Genomic DNA, 21,473 nt, shown 5'->3' with positions numbered 1-21,473 from the left:
TCTGAAATAAAATTAATGAAAAAAGACATTTAAAATTAATGTTACCTTGTGTAAGGACATAAGTACTACCTCAATTGTCTGAAATGCCTGATCTTTTCACCAACAGCCCTAGGCTGATTGGCAAAAAATAAAGAAAATGTCTGTTTGTGCGACCGATTGTCTTATCAGCAGCCCGGCTGCTGATCAATTGACAAACTGATGACCAGTTGTCTGGCTGATCAACTTTCTGACCAACTTACCAACCGTCAGACTGACTTTCATCAAACTACACTTTAACTATGTTAGTGGTTGAGAGACATGGGAACTAATTAGTCAGAAATTAATATTCTGACGGTACGGTTTAGGGAGGTGCGCTGGTGTTCCTGGGAAAGTATCAGACTATTTATGATTTTGGCGCAGGATTTGTGCCATTTTACGTCAGCTCTTTCGTTCTGATAGTTTTCGTTTTCGATTTCCCCTTTCGCTAGTCGATTTAATAGTTTCACCGTGTCGGTTGTAAAAAGAGGTACAGGATTTCATCTCTGCTTCTTTGACTGAAAATAACAAAGGCATTATTGGAGTAATTCTCAAAGCAAGTGGCCGATTTCACTGAGGGAATCAAAAGATCTAGCGCTGACGCTGCTGACGAACAAGTACCCGAGATCAAGAAGATCCGACGCGAGGAGACGAAGTCCTTTAAGAGAAAAGGAAACGAGATTCAGTACACATTCAATGCTAGGCTTCAGGATAGTCTAGTCGAAGTGAAATCCAACCAATCTAAATCTTCAAATGTTATTTCAGCCCTTTATGATACTGATCAAGTTTGACTTACACTTGTAGTCAAGTGAGTGAATGACACAATATGCTAACTGGTTCAAAAGCCTCTCGTCAATAAGGCGCTGATTTTCGGACTTGAGGACTTTATTGCTTTCCGTCAACAACTCTGAAAAATACAAGACAAGGTAGAGATTAATACTTTAGAAATTCAGAAAATACGCCAGCTCCCAAAACGTATTAAATCACTGCTCGGGCCATATTAGACCGCTGCCGCAAACTCCGACGGCGTGATTATTCGTCAGAATTTTGAGACCAGTGTACGAAATCCTACCCTGCCATCACTTAAATGAAGTATCCTTGGCAGAACGTTTGCCTAGTCTATTTATTTCTTAGAATTTTAAAAAACAAATTTCACGTGTTTGTGAAATTTTGCTTTGATCACTGTCAGGAATGAAAGAAAGGGTGAACTCGCGCTTTTTGGAAGTAGACCCTTTTCTCAAACTGTTGAAGGCAGACCTGACACTCGTGTGGTTTCAAAAACGTCTCCCGTAATTAAGGATTTCAAGAACCGATTTTGAGCAAATTCCTGGACTACCTCACTGAAGAGTGAGTTGAAAGAGGTCTTTGAATAGAGGACTAAAAACCTTAGCCTATAACGTTTAGCTGCGATTGTACACCTTGTACACATCTTCATTCTAGTCTAGGTAGTATCTCGACGCTCCACTCAATTCCAATTAAATTTCTTAACCACGGTTTCAAAACAGCAATTACTTTACTTACAATTCATACAGTTTTCGTTGTTTTAACGTTCATCTCTTGCGGCAGTGAAGGCCTAAAGTTACTCACCTATTTTCTCTTCCATATTTTCCAAAACACTTAACTGGCTCTCTAAAGCAAGGGCCTTTTCACAGGAGGCCCTGCTTTCGTCTTCCAGCTCCTACAAGGGTCAAATAATGAACTGAGTAACAGGTCAATTTGGTACTTCTTAATCACCTCGGCTGCTGAAGGGTGGGATCAGTTGATAGAGCATAGGTCTGCAAAGGGTCGACCTGCGACCAGAACAATACTCACTAGTTGGACCTCTTCAATGGAGGGAGAGGTCATATCAATACAGTGTAAAGCACCGTTAGACCAAGTTTTTTTACTCGTTATTAGCAACGTTTGTACACAACTACTCTGACATTAAAATAAAACATCATTTTTTTGCTATCTCTGATACGTTTCGTGCAGAAATAGCAGGGAAAACACCTCGAATAATCATGTTCCTTCTTAAAATGACTTGGTTGATTTATTAACCGTCAAAATTATGAGCAAAAATTTACAGCATTGTCACCAACATTGGGGAATAATGCATGTAAATTTCACTCAATATGACAATTTATGAAAAAATTTTTATTTATAACCAGGTTTTACAACACTAAATTGTTTGTTATTGCAATTCACAACTCACCTTCAGAAAACTCTCCAGACTTCTCAGTCTTTCCTTCAAATTTACGTTCTCTTCGCGGAGAGAATTGCCTTTTTCTACCTAAAAGAGTAAAAATAACAGTTTAGTCAGTTTCCGTATAAATATAGAGAGGTGTGACCCTGGGTCCTCCTTGTAGGCATATTGGTCAAAAGAGCTCCGCGACATTCCCTGGTTCAAAGCTTCCTCTGAGGCTGGTATCACGTTAACTCTTTAAACCCGAAGATCAAAATTTTAAATCTCATTTGTTGCTCCTATTCATTCCCTATGGAAGAAGTGGGGAGAAGTTTTAAAGAGATATCAAACAAATTCATCTTGTGTTAACATGTCTTATATTCTCATGACCACTCTTTTTCACAAAGCATTGATATTACAAGGAGAACATTCATGGTGATCAGAGTTACAGTCATCAATTCATAAGTTTTTTAGACGTCCTTTAGTTGATGTGTACAGAGGTGTGAGTTCCGAACCAAGTCATGTTTGGAAGCTCTTTAATCCTTCGAAATAAGATGTGGAATGACATCATTACTTCAACCCTGTTTCCTCACACCAGTCTGTATAAGGAACAGTTTAACAGCTCTTCAATGAAATGAATTCAAACACATTGTATTGCAGGCAAGCTTCTTACCGTTAACGTTAAATATTCGATCTTTTCAAACAGTTCAACTCGATTGTCTCGAGACATGTTCATGTTCTAAACATTGGAGAAATGAAAAAAACAAAAAAAAACAAAACAGAAGACAAAATGAGCCTGCACCTTTTAAATTGAAGAACCAGACAAGCGTTCCCTATTTATTGCAACAAAAAATAGTCACTTCTTCTTGTCTAGTAAATTCACACAGTAATCTACTGAGTTCTTCTCTTGGTTGCTTACTTGTTGTTGCAGCCTGTCTAATTTCCTTGTGCTTGAAACAAGCCGTTTTTCCATCTCGCTTAGAGTTTCATTCTGTTTATCTCTGAAATAAAATTAATGAAAAAAGACATTTAAAATTAATGTTACCTTGTGTAAGGACATAAGTACTACCTCAATTGTCTGGAATGCCTGATCTTTTCACCAACAGCCCTAGGCTGATTGGCAAAAAATAAAGAAAATGTCTGTTTGTGCGACCGATTGTCTTATCAGCAGCCCGGCTGCTGATCAATTGACAAACTGATGACCAGTTGTCTGGCTGATCAACTTTCTGACCAACTTACCAACCGTCAGACTGACTTTCATCAAACTACACTTTAACTATGTTAGTGGTTGAGAGACATGGGAACTAATTAGTCAGAAATTAATATTCTGACGGTACGGTTTAGGGAGGTGCGCTGGTGTTCCTGGGAAAGTATCAGACTATTTATGATTTTGGCGCAGGATTTGTGCCATTTTACGTCAGCTCTTTCGTTCTGATAGTTTTCGTTTTCGATTTCCCCTTTCGCTAGTCGATTTAATAGTTTCACCGTGTCGGTTGTAAAAAGAGGTACAGGATTTCATCTCTGCTTCTTTGACTGAAAATAACAAAGGCATTATTGGAGTAATTCTCAAAGCAAGTGGCCGATTTCACTGAGGGAATCAAAAGATCTAGCGCTGACGCTGCTGACGAACAAGTACCCGAGATCAAGAAGATCCGACGCGAGGAGACGAAGTCCTTTAAGAGAAAAGGAAACGAGATTCAGTACACATTCAATGCTAGGCTTCAGGATAGTCTAGTCGAAGTGAAATCCAACCAATCTAAATCTTCAAATGTTATTTCAGCCCTTTATGATACTGATCAAGTTTGACTTACACTTGTAGTCAAGTGAGTGAATGACACAATATGCTAACTGGTTCAAAAGCCTCTCGTCAATAAGGCGCTGATTTTCGGACTTGAGGACTTTATTGCTTTCCGTCAACAACTCTGAAAAATACAAGACAAGGTAGAGATTAATACTTTAGAAATTCAGAAAATACGCCAGCTCCCAAAACGTATTAAATCACTGCTCGGGCCATATTAGACCGCTGCCGCAAACTCCGACGGCGTGATTATTCGTCAGAATTTTGAGACCAGTGTACGAAATCCTACCCTGCCATCACTTAAATGAAGTATCCTTGGCAGAACGTTTGCCTAGTCTATTTATTTCTTAGAATTTTAAAAAACAAATTTCACGTGTTTGTGAAATTTTGCTTTGATCACTGTCAGGAATGAAAGAAAGGGTGAACTCGCGCTTTTTGGAAGTAGACCCTTTTCTCAAACTGTTGAAGGCAGACCTGACACTCGTGTGGTTTCAAAAACGTCTCCCGTAATTAAGGATTTCAAGAACCGATTTTGAGCAAATTCCTGGACTACCTCACTGAAGAGTGAGTTGAAAGAGGTCTTTGAATAGAGGACTAAAAACCTTAGCCTATAACGTTTAGCTGCGATTGTACACCTTGTACACATCTTCATTCTAGTCTAGGTAGTATCTCGACGCTCCACTCAATTCCAATTAAATTTCTTAACCACGGTTTCAAAACAGCAATTACTTTACTTACAATTCATACAGTTTTCGTTGTTTTAACGTTCATCTCTTGCGGCAGTGAAGGCCTAAAGTTACTCACCTATTTTCTCTTCCATATTTTCCAAAACACTTAACTGGCTCTCTAAAGCAAGGGCCTTTTCACAGGAGGCCCTGCTTTCGTCTTCCAGCTCCTACAAGGGTCAAATAATGAACTGAGTAACAGGTCAATTTGGTACTTCTTAATCACCTCGGCTGCTGAAGGGTGGGATCAGTTGATAGAGCATAGGTCTGCAAAGGGTCGACCTGCGACCAGAACAATACTCACTAGTTGGACCTCTTCAATGGAGGGAGAGGTCATATCAATACAGTGTAAAGCACCGTTAGACCAAGTTTTTTTACTCGTTATTAGCAACGTTTGTACACAACTACTCTGACATTAAAATAAAACATCATTTTTTTGCTATCTCTGATACGTTTCGTGCAGAAATAGCAGGGAAAACACCTCGAATAATCATGTTCCTTCTTAAAATGACTTGGTTGATTTATTAACCGTCAAAATTATGAGCAAAAATTTACAGCATTGTCACCAACATTGGGGAATAATGCATGTAAATTTCACTCAATATGACAATTTATGAAAAAATTTTTATTTATAACCAGGTTTTACAACACTAAATTGTTTGTTATTGCAATTCACAACTCACCTTCAGAAAACTCTCCAGACTTCTCAGTCTTTCCTTCAAATTTACGTTCTCTTCGCGGAGAGAATTGCCTTTTTCTACCTAAAAGAGTAAAAATAACAGTTTAGTCAGTTTCCGTATAAATATAGAGAGGTGTGACCCTGGGTCCTCCTTGTAGGCATATTGGTCAAAAGAGCTCCGCGACATTCCCTGGTTCAAAGCTTCCTCTGAGGCTGGTATCACGTTAACTCTTTAAACCCGAAGATGAAAATTTTAAATCTCATTTGTTGCTCCTATTCATTCCCTATGGAAGAAGTGGGGAGAAGTTTTAAAAAGATATCAAACAAATTCATCTTGTGTTAACATGTCTTATATTCTCATGACCACTCTTTTTCACAAAGCATTGATATTACAAGGAGAACATTCATGGTGATCAGAGTTACAGTCATCAATTCATAAGTTTTTTAGACGTCTTTTAGTTGATGTGTACAGAGGTGTGAGTTCCGAACCAAGTCATGTTTGGAAGCTCTTTAATCCTTCGAAATAAGATGTGGAATGACATCATTACTTCAACCCTGTTTCCTCACACCAGTCTGTATAAGGAACAGTTTAACAGCTCTTCAATGAAATGAATTCAAACACATTGTATTGCAGGCAAGCTTCTTACCGTTAACGTTAAATATTCGATCTTTTCAAACAGTTCAACTCGATTGTCTCGAGACATGTTCATGTTCTAAACATTGGAGAAATGAAAAAAAAACAAAAACAAAACAGAAGACAAAATGAGCCTGCACCTTTTAAATTGAAGAACCAGACAAGCGTTCCCTATTTATTGCAACAAAAAATAGTCACTTCTTCTTGTCTAGTAAATTCACACAGTAATCTACTGAGTTCTTCTCTTGGTTGCTTACTTGTTGTTGCAGCCTGTCTAATTTCCTTGTGCTTGAAACAAGCCGTTTTTCCATCTCGCTTAGAGTTTCATTCTGTTTATCTCTGAAATAAAATTAATGAAAAAAGACATTTAAAATTAATGTTACCTTGTGTAAGGACATAAGTACTACCTCAATTGTCTGGAATGCCTGATCTTTTCACCAACAGCCCTAGGCTGATTGGCAAAAAATAAAGAAAATGTCTGTTTGTGCGACCGATTGTCTTATCAGCAGCCCGGCTGCTGATCAATTGACAAACTGATGACCAGTTGTCTGGCTGATCAACTTTCTGACCAACTTACCAACCGTCAGACTGACTTTCATCAAACTACACTTTAACTATGTTAGTGGTTGAGAGACATGGGAACTAATTAGTCAGAAATTAATATTCTGACGGTACGGTTTAGGGAGGTGCGCTGGTGTTCCTGGGAAAGTATCAGACTATTTATGATTTTGGCGCAGGATTTGTGCCATTTTACGTCAGCTCTGTCGTTCTGATAGTTTTTGTTTTCGATTTCCCCTTTCGCTAGTCGATTTAATAGTTTCACCGTGTCGGTTGTAAAAAGAGGTACAGGATTTCATCTCTGCTTCTTTGACTGAAAATAACAAAGGCATTATTGGAGTAATTCTCAAAGCAAGTGGCCGATTTCACTGAGGGAATCAAAAGATCTAGCGCTGACGCTGCTGACGAACAAGTACCCGAGATCAAGAAGATCCGACGCGAGGAGACGAAGTCCTTTAAGAGAAAAGGAAACGAGATTCAGTACACATTCAATGCTAGGCTTCAGGATAGTCTAGTCGAAGTGAAATCCAACCAATCTAAATCTTCAAATGTTATTTCAGCCCTTTATGATACTGATCAAGTTTGACTTACACTTGTAGTCAAGTGAGTGAATGACACAATATGCTAACTGGTTCAAAAGCCTCTCGTCAATAAGGCGCTGATTTTCGGACTTGAGGACTTTATTGCTTTCCGTCAACAACTCTGAAAAATACAAGACAAGGTAGAGATTAATACTTTAGAAATTCAGAAAATACGCCAGCTCCCAAAACGTATTAAATCACTGCTCGGGCCATATTAGACCGCTGCCGCAAACTCCGACGGCGTGATTATTCGTCAGAATTTTGAGACCAGTGTACGAAATCCTACGCTGCCATCACTTAAATGAAGTATCCTTGGCAGAACGTTTGCCTAGTCTATTTATTTCTTAGAATTTTAAAAAACAAATTTCACGTGTTTGTGAAATTTTGCTTTGATCACTGTCAGGAATGAAAGAAAGGGTGAACTCGCGCTTTTTGGAAGTAGACCCTTTTCTCAAACTGTTGAAGGCAGACCTGACACTCGTGTGGTTTCAAAAACGTCTCCCGTAATTAAGGATTTCAAGAACCGATTTTGAGCAAATTCCTGGACTACCTCACTGAAGAGTGAGTTGAAAGAGGTCTTTGAATAGAGGACTAAAAACCTTAGCCTATAACGTTTAGCTGCGATTGTACACCTTGTACACATCTTCATTCTAGTCTAGGTAGTATCTCGACGCTCCACTCAATTCCAATTAAATTTCTTAACCACGGTTTCAAAACAGCAATTACTTTACTTACAATTCATACAGTTTTCGTTGTTTTAACGTTCATCTCTTGCGGCAGTGAAGGCCTAAAGTTACTCACCTATTTTCTCTTCCATATTTTCCAAAACACTTAACTGGCTCTCTAAAGCAAGGGCCTTTTCACAGGAGGCCCTGCTTTCGTCTTCCAGCTCCTACAAGGGTCAAATAATGAACTGAGTAACAGGTCAATTTGGTACTTCTTAATCACCTCGGCTGCTGAAGGGTGGGATCAGTTGATAGAGCATAGGTCTGCAAAGGGTCGACCTGCGACCAGAACAATACTCACTAGTTGGACCTCTTCAATGGAGGGAGAGGTCATATCAATACAGTGTAAAGCACCGTTAGACCAAGTTTTTTTACTCGTTATTAGCAACGTTTGTACACAACTACTCTGACATTAAAATAAAACATCATTTTTTTGCTATCTCTGATACGTTTCGTGCAGAAATAGCAGGGAAAACACCTCGAATAATCATGTTCCTTCTTAAAATGACTTGGTTGATTTATTAACCGTCAAAATTATGAGCAAAAATTTACAGCATTGTCACCAACATTGGGGAATAATGCATGTAAATTTCACTCAATATGACAATTTATGAAAAAATTTTTATTTATAACCAGGTTTTACAACACTAAATTGTTTGTTATTGCAATTCACAACTCACCTTCAGAAAACTCTCCAGACTTCTCAGTCTTTCCTTCAAATTTACGTTCTCTTCGCGGAGAGAATTGCCTTTTTCTACCTAAAAGAGTAAAAATAACAGTTTAGTCAGTTTCCGTATAAATATAGAGAGGTGTGACCCTGGGTCCTCCTTGTAGGCATATTGGTCAAAAGAGCTCCGCGACATTCCCTGGTTCAAAGCTTCCTCTGAGGCTGGTATCACGTTAACTCTTTAAACCCGAAGATGAAAATTTTAAATCTCATTTGTTGCTCCTATTCATTCCCTATGGAAGAAGTGGGGAGAAGTTTTAAAAAGATATCAAACAAATTCATCTTGTGTTAACATGTCTTATATTCTCATGACCACTCTTTTTCACAAAGCATTGATATTACAAGGAGAACATTCATGGTGATCAGAGTTACAGTCATCAATTCATAAGTTTTTTAGACGTCTTTTAGTTGATGTGTACAGAGGTGTGAGTTCCGAACCAAGTCATGTTTGGAAGCTCTTTAATCCTTCGAAATAAGATGTGGAATGACATCATTACTTCAACCCTGTTTCCTCACACCAGTCTGTATAAGGAACAGTTTAACAGCTCTTCAATGAAATGAATTCAAACACATTGTATTGCAGGCAAGCTTCTTACCGTTAACGTTAAATATTCGATCTTTTCAAACAGTTCAACTCGATTGTCTCGAGACATGTTCATGTTCTAAACATTGGAGAAATGAAAAAAAACAAAACAAAACAAAACAGAAGACAAAATGAGCCTGCACCTTTTAAATTGAAGAACCAGACAAGCGTTCCCTATTTATTGCAACAAAAAATAGTCACTTCTTCTTGTCTAGTAAATTCACACAGTAATCTACTGAGTTCTTCTCTTGGTTGCTTACTTGTTGTTGCAGCCTGTCTAATTTCCTTGTGCTTGAAACAAGCCGTTTTTCCATCTCGCTTAGAGTTTCATTCTGTTTATCTCTGAAATAAAATTAATGAAAAAAGACATTTAAAATTAATGTTACCTTGTGTAAGGACATAAGTACTACCTCAATTGTCTGGAATGCCTGATCTTTTCACCAACAGCCCTAGGCTGATTGGCAAAAAATAAAGAAAATGTCTGTTTGTGCGACCGATTGTCTTATCAGCAGCCCGGCTGCTGATCAATTGACAAACTGATGACCAGTTGTCTGGCTGATCAACTTTCTGACCAACTTACCAACCGTCAGACTGACTTTCATCAAACTACACTTTAACTATGTTAGTGGTTGAGAGACATGGGAACTAATTAGTCAGAAATTAATATTCTGACGGTACGGTTTAGGGAGGTGCGCTGGTGTTCCTGGGAAAGTATCAGACTATTTATGATTTTGGCGCAGGATTTGTGCCATTTTACGTCAGCTCTGTCGTTCTGATAGTTTTTGTTTTCGATTTCCCCTTTCGCTAGTCGATTTAATAGTTTCACCGTGTCGGTTGTAAAAAGAGGTACAGGATTTCATCTCTGCTTCTTTGACTGAAAATAACAAAGGCATTATTGGAGTAATTCTCAAAGCAAGTGGCCGATTTCACTGAGGGAATCAAAAGATCTAGCGCTGACGCTGCTGACGAACAAGTACCCGAGATCAAGAAGATCCGACGCGAGGAGACGAAGTCCTTTAAGAGAAAAGGAAACGAGATTCAGTACACATTCAATGCTAGGCTTCAGGATAGTCTAGTCGAAGTGAAATCCAACCAATCTAAATCTTCAAATGTTATTTCAGCCCTTTATGATGCTGATCAAGTTTGACTTACACTTGTAGTCAAGTGAGTGAATGACACAATATGCTAACTGGTTCAAAAGCCTCTCGTCAATAAGGCGCTGATTTTCGGACTTGAGGACTTTATTGCTTTCCGTCAACAACTCTGAAAAATACAAGACAAGGTAGAGATTAATACTTTAGAAATTCAGAAAATACGCCAGCTCCCAAAACGTATTAAATCACTGCTCGGGCCATATTAGACCGCTGCCGCAAACTCCGACGGCGTGATTATTCGTCAGAATTTTGAGACCAGTGTACGAAATCCTACCCTGCCATCACTTAAATGAAGTATCCTTGGCAGAACGTTTGCCTAGTCTATTTATTTCTTAGAATTTTAAAAAACAAATTTCACGTGTTTGTGAAATTTTGCTTTGATCACTGTCAGGAATGAAAGAAAGGGTGAACTCGCGCTTTTTGGAAGTAGACCCTTTTCTCAAACTGTTGAAGGCAGACCTGACACTCGTGTGGTTTCAAAAACGTCTCCCGTAATTAAGGATTTCAAGAACCGATTTTGAGCAAATTCCTGGACTACCTCACTGAAGAGTGAGTTGAAAGAGGTCTTTGAATAGAGGACTAAAAACCTTAGCCTATAACGTTTAGCTGCGATTGTACACCTTGTACACATCTTCATTCTAGTCTAGGTAGTATCTCGACGCTCCACTCAATTTCAATTAAATTTCTTAACCACGGTTTCAAAACAGCAATTACTTTACTTACAATTCATACAGTTTTCGTTGTTTTAACGTTCATCTCTTGCGGCAGTGAAGGCCTAAAGTTACTCACCTATTTTCTCTTCCATATTTTCCAAAACACTTAACTGGCTCTCTAAAGCAAGGGCCTTTTCACAGGAGGCCCTGCTTTCGTCTTCCAGCTCCTACAAGGGTCAAATAATGAACTGAGTAACAGGTCAATTTGGTACTTCTTAATCACCTCGGCTGCTGAAGGGTGGGATCAGTTGATAGAGCATAGGTCTGCAAAGGGTCGACCTGCGACCAGAACAATACTCACTAGTTGGACCTCTTCAATGGAGGGAGAGGTCATATCAATACAGTGTAAAGCACCGTTAGACCAAGTTTTTTTACTCGTTATTAGCAACGTTTGTACACAACTACTCTGACATTAAAATAAAACATCATTTTTTTGCTATCTCTGATACGTTTCGTGCAGAAATAGCAGGGAAAACACCTCGAATAATCATGTTCCTTCTTAAAATGACTTGGTTGATTTATTAACCGTCAAAATTATGAGCAAAAATTTACAGCATTGTCACCAACATTGGGGAATAATGCATGTAAATTTCACTCAATATGACAATTTATGAAAAAATTTTTATTTATAACCAGGTTTTACAACACTAAATTGTTTGTTATTGCAATTCACAACTCACCTTCAGAAAACTCTCCAGACTTCTCAGTCTTTCCTTCAAATTTACGTTCTCTTCGCGGAGAGAATTGCCTTTTTCTACCTAAAAGAGTAAAAATAACAGTTTAGTCAGTTTCCGTATAAATATAGAGAGGTGTGACCCTGGGTCCTCCTTGTAGGCATATTGGTCAAAAGAGCTCCGCGACATTCCCTGGTTCAAAGCTTCCTCTGAGGCTGGTATCACGTTAACTCTTTAAACCCGAAGATCAAAATTTTAAATCTCATTTGTTGCTCCTATTCATTCCCTATGGAAGAAGTGGGGAGAAGTTTTAAAAAGATATCAAACAAATTCATCTTGTGTTAACATGTCTTATATTCTCATGACCACTCTTTTTCACAAAGCATTGATATTACAAGGAGAACATTCATGGTGATCAGAGTTACAGTCATCAATTCATAAGTTTTTTAGACGTCTTTTAGTTGATGTGTACAGAGGTGTGAGTTCCGAACCAAGTCATGTTTGGAAGCTCTTTAATCCTTCGAAATAAGATGTGGAATGACATCATTACTTCAACCCTGTTTCCTCACACCAGTCTGTATAAGGAACAGTTTAACAGCTCTTCAATGAAATGAATTCAAACACATTGTATTGCAGGCAAGCTTCTTACCGTTAACGTTAAATATTCGATCTTTTCAAACAGTTCAACTCGATTGTCTCGAGACATGTTCATGTTCTAAACATTGGAGAAATGAAAAAAAACAAAACAAAACAAAACAGAAGACAAAATGAGCCTGCACCTTTTAAATTGAAGAACCAGACAAGCGTTCCCTATTTATTGCAACAAAAAATAGTCACTTCTTCTTGTCTAGTAAATTCACACAGTAATCTACTGAGTTCTTCTCTTGGTTGCTTACTTGTTGTTGCAGCCTGTCTAATTTCCTTGTGCTTGAAACAAGCCGTTTTTCCATCTCGCTTAGAGTTTCATTCTGTTTATCTCTGAAATAAAATTAATGAAAAAAGACATTTAAAATTAATGTTACCTTGTGTAAGGACATAAGTACTACCTCAATTGTCTGGAATGCCTGATCTTTTCACCAACAGCCCTAGGCTGATTGGCAAAAAATAAAGAAAATGTCTGTTTGTGCGACCGATTGTCTTATCAGCAGCCCGGCTGCTGATCAATTGACAAACTGATGACCAGTTGACTGGCTGATCAACTTTCTGACCAACTTACCAACCGTCAGACTGACTTTCATCAAACTACACTTTAACTATGTTAGTGGTTGAGAGACATGGGAACTAATTAGTCAGAAATTAATATTCTGACGGTACGGTTTAGGGAGGTGCGCTGGTGTTCCTGGGAAAGTATCAGACTATTTATGATTTTGGCGCAGGATTTGTGCCATTTTACGTCAGCTCTGTCGTTCTGATAGTTTTTGTTTTCGATTTCCCCTTTCGCTAGTCGATTTAATAGTTTCACCGTGTCGGTTGTAAAAAGAGGTACAGGATTTCATCTCTGCTTCTTTGACTGAAAATAACAAAGGCATTATTGGAGTAATTCTCAAAGCAAGTGGCCGATTTCACTGAGGGAATCAAAAGATCTAGCGCTGACGCTGCTGACGAACAAGTACCCGAGATCAAGAAGATCCGACGCGAGGAGACGAAGTCCTTTAAGAGAAAAGGAAACGAGATTCAGTACACATTCAATGCTAGGCTTCAGGATAGTCTAGTCGAAGTGAAATCCAACCAATCTAAATCTTCAAATGTTATTTCAGCCCTTTATGATGCTGATCAAGTTTGACTTACACTTGTAGTCAAGTGAGTGAATGACACAATATGCTAACTGGTTCAAAAGCCTCTCGTCAATAAGGCGCTGATTTTCGGACTTGAGGACTTTATTGCTTTCCGTCAACAACTCTGAAAAATACAAGACAAGGTAGAGATTAATACTTTAGAAATTCAGAAAATACGCCAGCTCCCAAAACGTATTAAATCACTGCTCGGGCCATATTAGACCGCTGCCGCAAACTCCGACGGCGTGATTATTCGTCAGAATTTTGAGACCAGTGTACGAAATCCTACCCTGCCATCACTTAAATGAAGTATCCTTGGCAGAACGTTTGCCTAGTCTATTTATTTCTTAGAATTTTAAAAAACAAATTTCACGTGTTTGTGAAATTTTGCTTTGATCACTGTCAGGAATGAAAGAAAGGGTGAACTCGCGCTTTTTGGAAGTAGACCCTTTTCTCAAACTGTTGAAGGCAGACCTGACACTCGTGTGGTTTCAAAAACGTCTCCCGTAATTAAGGATTTCAAGAACCGATTTTGAGCAAATTCCTGGACTACCTCACTGAAGAGTGAGTTGAAAGAGGTCTTTGAATAGAGGACTAAAAACCTTAGCCTATAACGTTTAGCTGCGATTGTACACCTTGTACACATCTTCATTCTAGTCTAGGTAGTATCTCGACGCTCCACTCAATTCCAATTAAATTTCTTAACCACGGTTTCAAAACAGCAATTACTTTACTTACAATTCATACAGTTTTCGTTGTTTTAACGTTCATCTCTTGCGGCAGTGAAGGCCTAAAGTTACTCACCTATTTTCTCTTCCATATTTTCCAAAACACTTAACTGGCTCTCTAAAGCAAGGGCCTTTTCACAGGAGGCCCTGCTTTCGTCTTCCAGCTCCTACAAGGGTCAAATAATGAACTGAGTAACAGGTCAATTTGGTACTTCTTAATCACCTCGGCTGCTGAAGGGTGGGATCAGTTGATAGAGCATAGGTCTGCAAAGGGTCGACCTGCGACCAGAACAATACTCACTAGTTGGACCTCTTCAATGGAGGGAGAGGTCATATCAATACAGTGTAAAGCACCGTTAGACCAAGTTTTTTTACTCGTTATTAGCAACGTTTGTACACAACTACTCTGACATTAAAATAAAACATCATTTTTTTGCTATCTCTGATACGTTTCGTGCAGAAATAGCAGGGAAAACACCTCGAATAATCATGTTCCTTCTTAAAATGACTTGGTTGATTTATTAACCGTCAAAATTATGAGCAAAAATTTACAGCATTGTCACCAACATTGGGGAATAATGCATGTAAATTTCACTCAATATGACAATTTATGAAAAAATTTTTATTTATAACCAGGTTTTACAACACTAAATTGTTTGTTATTGCAATTCACAACTCACCTTCAGAAAACTCTCCAGACTTCTCAGTCTTTCCTTCAAATTTACGTTCTCTTCGCGGAGAGAATTGCCTTTTTCTACCTAAAAGAGTAAAAATAACAGTTTAGTCAGTTTCCGTATAAATATAGAGAGGTGTGACCCTGGGTCCTCCTTGTAGGCATATTGCTCAAAAGAGCTCCGCGACATTCCCTGGTTCAAAGCTTCCTCTGAGGCTGGTATCACGTTAACTCTTTAAACCCGAAGATGAAAATTTTAAATCTCATTTGTTGCTCCTATTCATTCCCTATGGAAGAAGTGGGGAGAAGTTTTAAAAAGATATCAAACAAATTCATCTTGTGTTAACATGTCTTATATTCTCATGACCACTCTTTTTCACAAAGCATTGATATTACAAGGAGAACATTCATGGTGATCAGAGTTACAGTCATCAATTCATAAGTTTTTTAGACGTCTTTTAGTTGATGTGTACAGAGGTGTGAGTTCCGAACCAAGTCATGTTTGGAAGCTCTTTAATCCTTCGAAATAAGATGTGGAATGACATCATTACTTCAACCCTGTTTCCTCACACCAGTCTGTATAAGGAACAGTTTAACAGCTCTTCAATGAAATGAATTCAAACACATTGTATTGCAGGCAAGCTTCTTACCGTTAACGTTAAATATTCGATCTTTTCAAACAGTTCAACTCGATTGTCTCGAGACATGTTCATGTTCTAAACATTGGAGAAATGAAAAAAAACAAAACAAAACAAAACAGAAGACAAAATGAGCCTGCACCTTTTAAATTGAAGAACCAGACAAGCGTTCCCTATTTATTGCAACAAAAAATAGTCACTTCTTCTTGTCTAGTAAATTCACACAGTAATCTACTGAGTTCTTCTCTTGGTTGCTTACTTGTTGTTGCAGCCTGTCTAATTTCCTTGTGCTTGAAACAAGCCGTTTTTCCATCTCGCTTAGAGTTTCATTCTGTTTATCTCTGAAATAAAATTAATGAAAAAAGACATTTAAAATTAATGTTACCTTGTGTAAGGACATAAGTACTACCTCAATTGTCTGGAATGCCTGATCTTTTCACCAACAGCCCTAGGCTGATTGGCAAAAAATAAAGAAAATGTCTGTTTGTGCGACCGATTGTCTTATCAGCAGCCCGGCTGCTGATCAATTGACAAACTGATGACCAGTTGTCTGGCTGATCAACTTTCTGACCAACTTACCAACCGTCAGACTGACTTTCATCAAACTACACTTTAACTATGTTAGTGGTTGAGAGACATGGGAACTAATTAGTCAGAAATTAATATTCTGACGGTACGGTTTAGGGAGGTGCGCTGGTGTTCCTGGGAAAGTATCAGACTATTTATGATTTTGGCGCAGGATTTGTGCCATTTTACGTCAGCTCTGTCGTTCTGATAGTTTTTGTTTTCGATTTCCCCTTTCGCTAGTCGATTTAATAGTTTCACCGTGTCGGTTGTAAAAAGAGGTACAGGATTTCATCTCTGCTTCTTTGACTGAAAATAACAAAGGCATTATTGGAGTAATTCTCAAAGCAAGTGGCCGATTTCACTGAGGGAATCAAAAGATCTAGCGCTGACGCTGCTGACGAACAAGTACCCGAGATCAAGAAGATCCGACGCGAGGAGACGAAGTCCTTTAAGAGAAAAGGAAACGAGATTCAGTACACATTCAATGCTAGGCTTCAGGATAGTCTAGTCGAAGTGAAATCCAACCAATCTAAATCTTCAAATGTTATTTCAGCCCTTTATGATACTGATCAAGTTTGACTTACACTTGTAGTCAAGTGAGTGAATGACACAATATGCTAACTGGTTCAAAAGCCTCTCGTCAATAAGACGCTGATTTTCGGACTTGAGGACTTTATTGCTTTCCGTCAACAACTCTGAAAAATACAAGACAAGGTAGAGATTAATACTTTAGAAATTCAGAAAATACGCCAGCTCCCAAAACGTATTAAATCACTGCTCGGGCCATATTAGACCGCTGCCGCAAACTCCGACGGCGTGATTATTCGTCAGAATTTTGAGACCAGTGTACGAAATCCTACGCTGCCATCACTTAAATGAAGTATCCTTGGCAGAACGTTTGCCTAGTCTATTTATTTCTTAGAATTTTAAAAAACAAATTTCACGTGTTTGTGAAATTTTGCTTTGATCACTGTCAGGAATGAAAGAAAGGGTGAACTCGCGCTTTTTGGAAGTAGACCCTTTTCTCAAACTGTTGAAGGCAGACCTGACACTCGTGTGGTTTCAAAAACGTCTCCCGTAATTAAGGATTTCAAGAACCGATTTTGAGCAAATTCCTGGACTACCTCACTGAAGAGTGAGTTGAAAGAGGTCTTTGAATAGAGGACTAAAAACCTTAGCCTATAACGTTTAGCTGCGATTGTACACCTTGTACACATCTTCATTCTAGTCTAGGTAGTATCTCGACGCTCCACTCAATTCCAATTAAATTTCTTAACCACGGTTTCAAAACAGCAATTACTTTACTTACAATTCATACAGTTTTCGTTGTTTTAACGTTCATCTCTTGCGGCAGTGAAGGCCTAAAGTTACTCACCTATTTTCTCTTCCATATTTTCCAAAACACTTAACTGGCTCTCTAAAGCAAGGGCCTTTTCACAGGAGGCCCTGCTTTCGTCTTCCAGCTCCTACAAGGGTCAAATAATGAACTGAGTAACAGGTCAATTTGGTACTTCTTAATCACCTCGGCTGCTGAAGGGTGGGATCAGTTGATAGAGCATAGGTCTGCAAAGGGTCGACCTGCGACCAGAACAATACTCACTAGTTGGACCTCTTCAATGGAGGGAGAGGTCATATCAATACAGTGTAAAGCACCGTTAGACCAAGTTTTTTTACTCGTTATTAGCAACGTTTGTACACAACTACTCTGACATTAAAATAAAACATCATTTTTTTGCTATCTCTGATACGTTTCGTGCAGAAATAGCAGGGAAAACACCTCGAATAATCATGTTCCTTCTTAAAATGACTTGGTTGATTTATTAACCGTCAAAATTATGAGCAAAAATTTACAGCATTGTCACCAACATTGGGGAATAATGCATGTAAATTTCACTCAATATGACAATTTATCAAAAAATTTTTATTTATAACCAGGTTTTACAACACTAAATTGTTTGTTATTGCAATTCACAACTCACCTTCAGAAAACTCTCCAGACTTCTCAGTCTTTCCTTCAAATTTACGTTCTCTTCGCGGAGAGAATTGCCTTTTTCTACCTAAAAGAGTAAAATAACAGTTTAGTCAGTTTCCGTATAAATATAGAGAGGTGTGACCCTGGGTCCTCCTTGTAGGCATATTGGTCAAAAGAGCTCCGCGACATTCCCTGGTTCAAAGCTTCCTCTGAGGCTGGTATCACGTTAACTCTTTAAACCCGAAGATGAAAATTTTAAATCTCATTTGTTGCTCCTATTCATTCCCTATGGAAGAAGTGGGGAGAAGTTTTAAAAAGATATCAAACAAATTCATCTTGTGTTAACATGTCTTATATTCTCATGACCACTCTTTTTCACAAAGCATTGATATTACAAGGAGAACATTCATGGTGATCAGAGTTACAGTCATCAATTCATAAGTTTTTTAGACGTCTTTTAGTTGATGTGTACAGAGGTGTGAGTTCCGAACCAAGTCATGTTTGGAAGCTCTTTAATCCTTCGAAATAAGATGTGGAATGACATCATTACTTCAACCCTGTTTCCTCACACCAGTCTGTATAAGGAACAGTTTAACAGCTCTTCAATGAAATGAATTCAAACACATTGTATTGCAGGCAAGCTTCTTACCGTTAACGTTAAATATTCGATCTTTTCAAACAGTTCAACTCGATTGTCTCGAGACATGTTCATGTTCTAAACATTGGAGAAATGAAAAAAAACAAAACAAAACAAAACAGAAGACAAAATGAGCCTGCACCTTTTAAATTGAAGAACCAGACAAGCGTTCCCTATTTATTGCAACAAAAAATAGTCACTTCTTCTTGTCTAGTAAATTCACACAGTAATCTACTGAGTTCTTCTCTTGGTTGCTTACTTGTTGTTGCAGCCTGTCTAATTTCCTTGTGCTTGAAACAAGCCGTTTTTCCATCTCGCTTAGAGTTTCATTCTGTTTATCTCTGAAATAAAATTAATGAAAAAAGACATTTAAAATTAATGTTACCTTGTGTAAGGACATAAGTACTACCTCAATTGTCTGGAATGCCTGATCTTTTCACCAACAGCCCTAGGCTGATTGGCAAAAAATAAAGAAAATGTCTGTTTGTGCGACCGATTGTCTTATCAGCAGCCCGGCTGCTGATCAATTGACAAACTGATGACCAGTTGACTGGCTGATCAACTTTCTGACCAACTTACCAACCGTCAGACTGACTTTCATCAAACTACACTTTAACTATGTTAGTGGTTGAGAGACATGGGAACTAATTAGTCAGAAATTAATATTCTGACGGTACGGTTTAGGGAGGTGCGCTGGTGTTCCTGGGAAAGTATCAGACTATTTATGATTTTGGCGCAGGATTTGTGCCATTTTACGTCAGCTCTGTCGTTCTGATAGTTTTTGTTTTCGATTTCCCCTTTCGCTAGTCGATTTAATAGTTTCACCGTGTCGGTTGTAAAAAGAGGTACAGGATTTCATCTCTGCTTCTTTGACTGAAAATAACAAAGGCATTATTGGAGTAATTCTCAAAGCAAGTGGCCGATTTCACTGAGGGAATCAAAAGATCTAGCGCTGACGCTGCTGACGAACAAGTACCCGAGATCAAGAAGATCCGACGCGAGGAGACGAAGTCCTTTAAGAGAAAAGGAAACGAGATTCAGTACACATTCAATGCTAGGCTTCAGGATAGTCTAGTCGAAGTGAAATCCAACCAATCTAAATCTTCAAATGTTATTTCAGCCCTTTATGATACTGATCAAGTTTGACTTACACTTGTAGTCAAGTGAGTGAATGACACAATATGCTAACTGGTTCAAAAGCCTCTCGTCAATAAGGCGCTGATTTTCGGACTTGAGGACTTTATTGCTTTCCGTCAACAACTCTGAAAAATACAAGACAAGGTAGAGATTAATACTTTAGAAATTCAGAAAATACGCCAGCTCCCAAAACGTATTAAATCACTGCTCGGGCCATATTAGACCGCTGCCGCAAACTCCGACGGCGTGATTATTCGTCAGAATTTTGAGACCAGTGTACGAAATCCTACCCTGCCATCACTTAAATGAAGTATCCTTGGCAGAACGTTTGCCTAGTCTATTTATTTCTTAGAATTTTAAAAAACAAATTTCACGTGTTTGTGAAATTTTGCTTTGATCACTGTCAGGAATGAAAGAAAGGGTGAACTCGCGCTTTTTGGAAGTAGACCCTTTTCTCAAACTGTTGAAGGCAGACCTGACACTCGTGTGGTTTCAAAAACGTCTCCCGTAATTAAGGATTTCAAGAACCGATTTTGAGCAAATTCCTGGACTACCTCACTGAAGAGTGAGTTGAAAGAGGTCTTTGAATAGAGGACTAAAAACCTTAGCCTATAACGTTTAGCTGCGATTGTACACCTTGTACACATCTTCATTCTAGTCTAGGTAGTATCTCGACGCTCCACTCAATTCCAATTAAATTTCTTAACCACGGTTTCAAAACAGCAATTACTTTACTTACAATTCATACAGTTTTCGTTGTTTTAACGTTCATCTCTTGCGGCAGTGAAGGCCTAAAGTTACTCACCTATTTTCTCTTCCATATTTTCCAAAACACTTAACTGGCTCTCTAAAGCAAGGGCCTTTTCACAGGAGGCCCTGCTTTCGTCTTCCAGCTCCTACAAGGGTCAAATAATGAACTGAGTAACAGGTCAATTTGGTACTTCTTAATCACCTCGGCTGCTGAAGGGTGGGATCAGTTGATAGAGCATAGGTCTGCAAAGGGTCGACCTGCGACCAGAACAATACTCACTAGTTGGACCTCTTCAATGGAGGGAGAGGTCATATCAATACAGTGTAAAGCACCGTTAGACCAAGTTTTTTTACTCGTTATTAGCAACGTTTGTACACAACTACTCTGACATTAAAATAAAACATCATTTTTTTGCTATCTCTGATACGTTTCGTGCAGAAATAGCAGGGAAAACACCTCGAATAATCATGTTCCTTCTTAAAATGACTTGGTTGATTTATTAACCGTCAAAATTATGAGCAAAAATTTACAGCATTGTCACCAACATTGGGGAATAATGCATGTAAATTTCACTCAATATGACAATTTATGAAAAAAATTTTATTGATAACCAGGTTTTACAACACTAAATTGTTTGTTATTGCAATTCACAACTCACCTTCAGAAAACTCTCCAGACTTCTCAGTCTTTCCTTCAAATTTACGTTCTCTTCGCGGAGAGAATTGCCTTTTTCTACCTAAAAGAGTAAAAATAACAGTTTAGTCAGTTTCCGTATAAATATAGAGAGGTGTGACCCTGGGTCCTCCTTGTAGGCATATTGGTCAAAAGAGCTCCGCGACATTCCCTGGTTCAAAGCTTCCTCTGAGGC

The sequence above is a fragment of the Porites lutea genome, chromosome 10, assembly GCF_958299795.1.
Source record: "Porites lutea chromosome 10, jaPorLute2.1, whole genome shotgun sequence".
Taxonomy (NCBI): Eukaryota; Metazoa; Cnidaria; class Anthozoa; order Scleractinia; family Poritidae; genus Porites; species Porites lutea.
The sequence above is the reverse complement of the archived record's forward strand: the minus strand, read 5'-3'. Positions refer to the sequence as shown.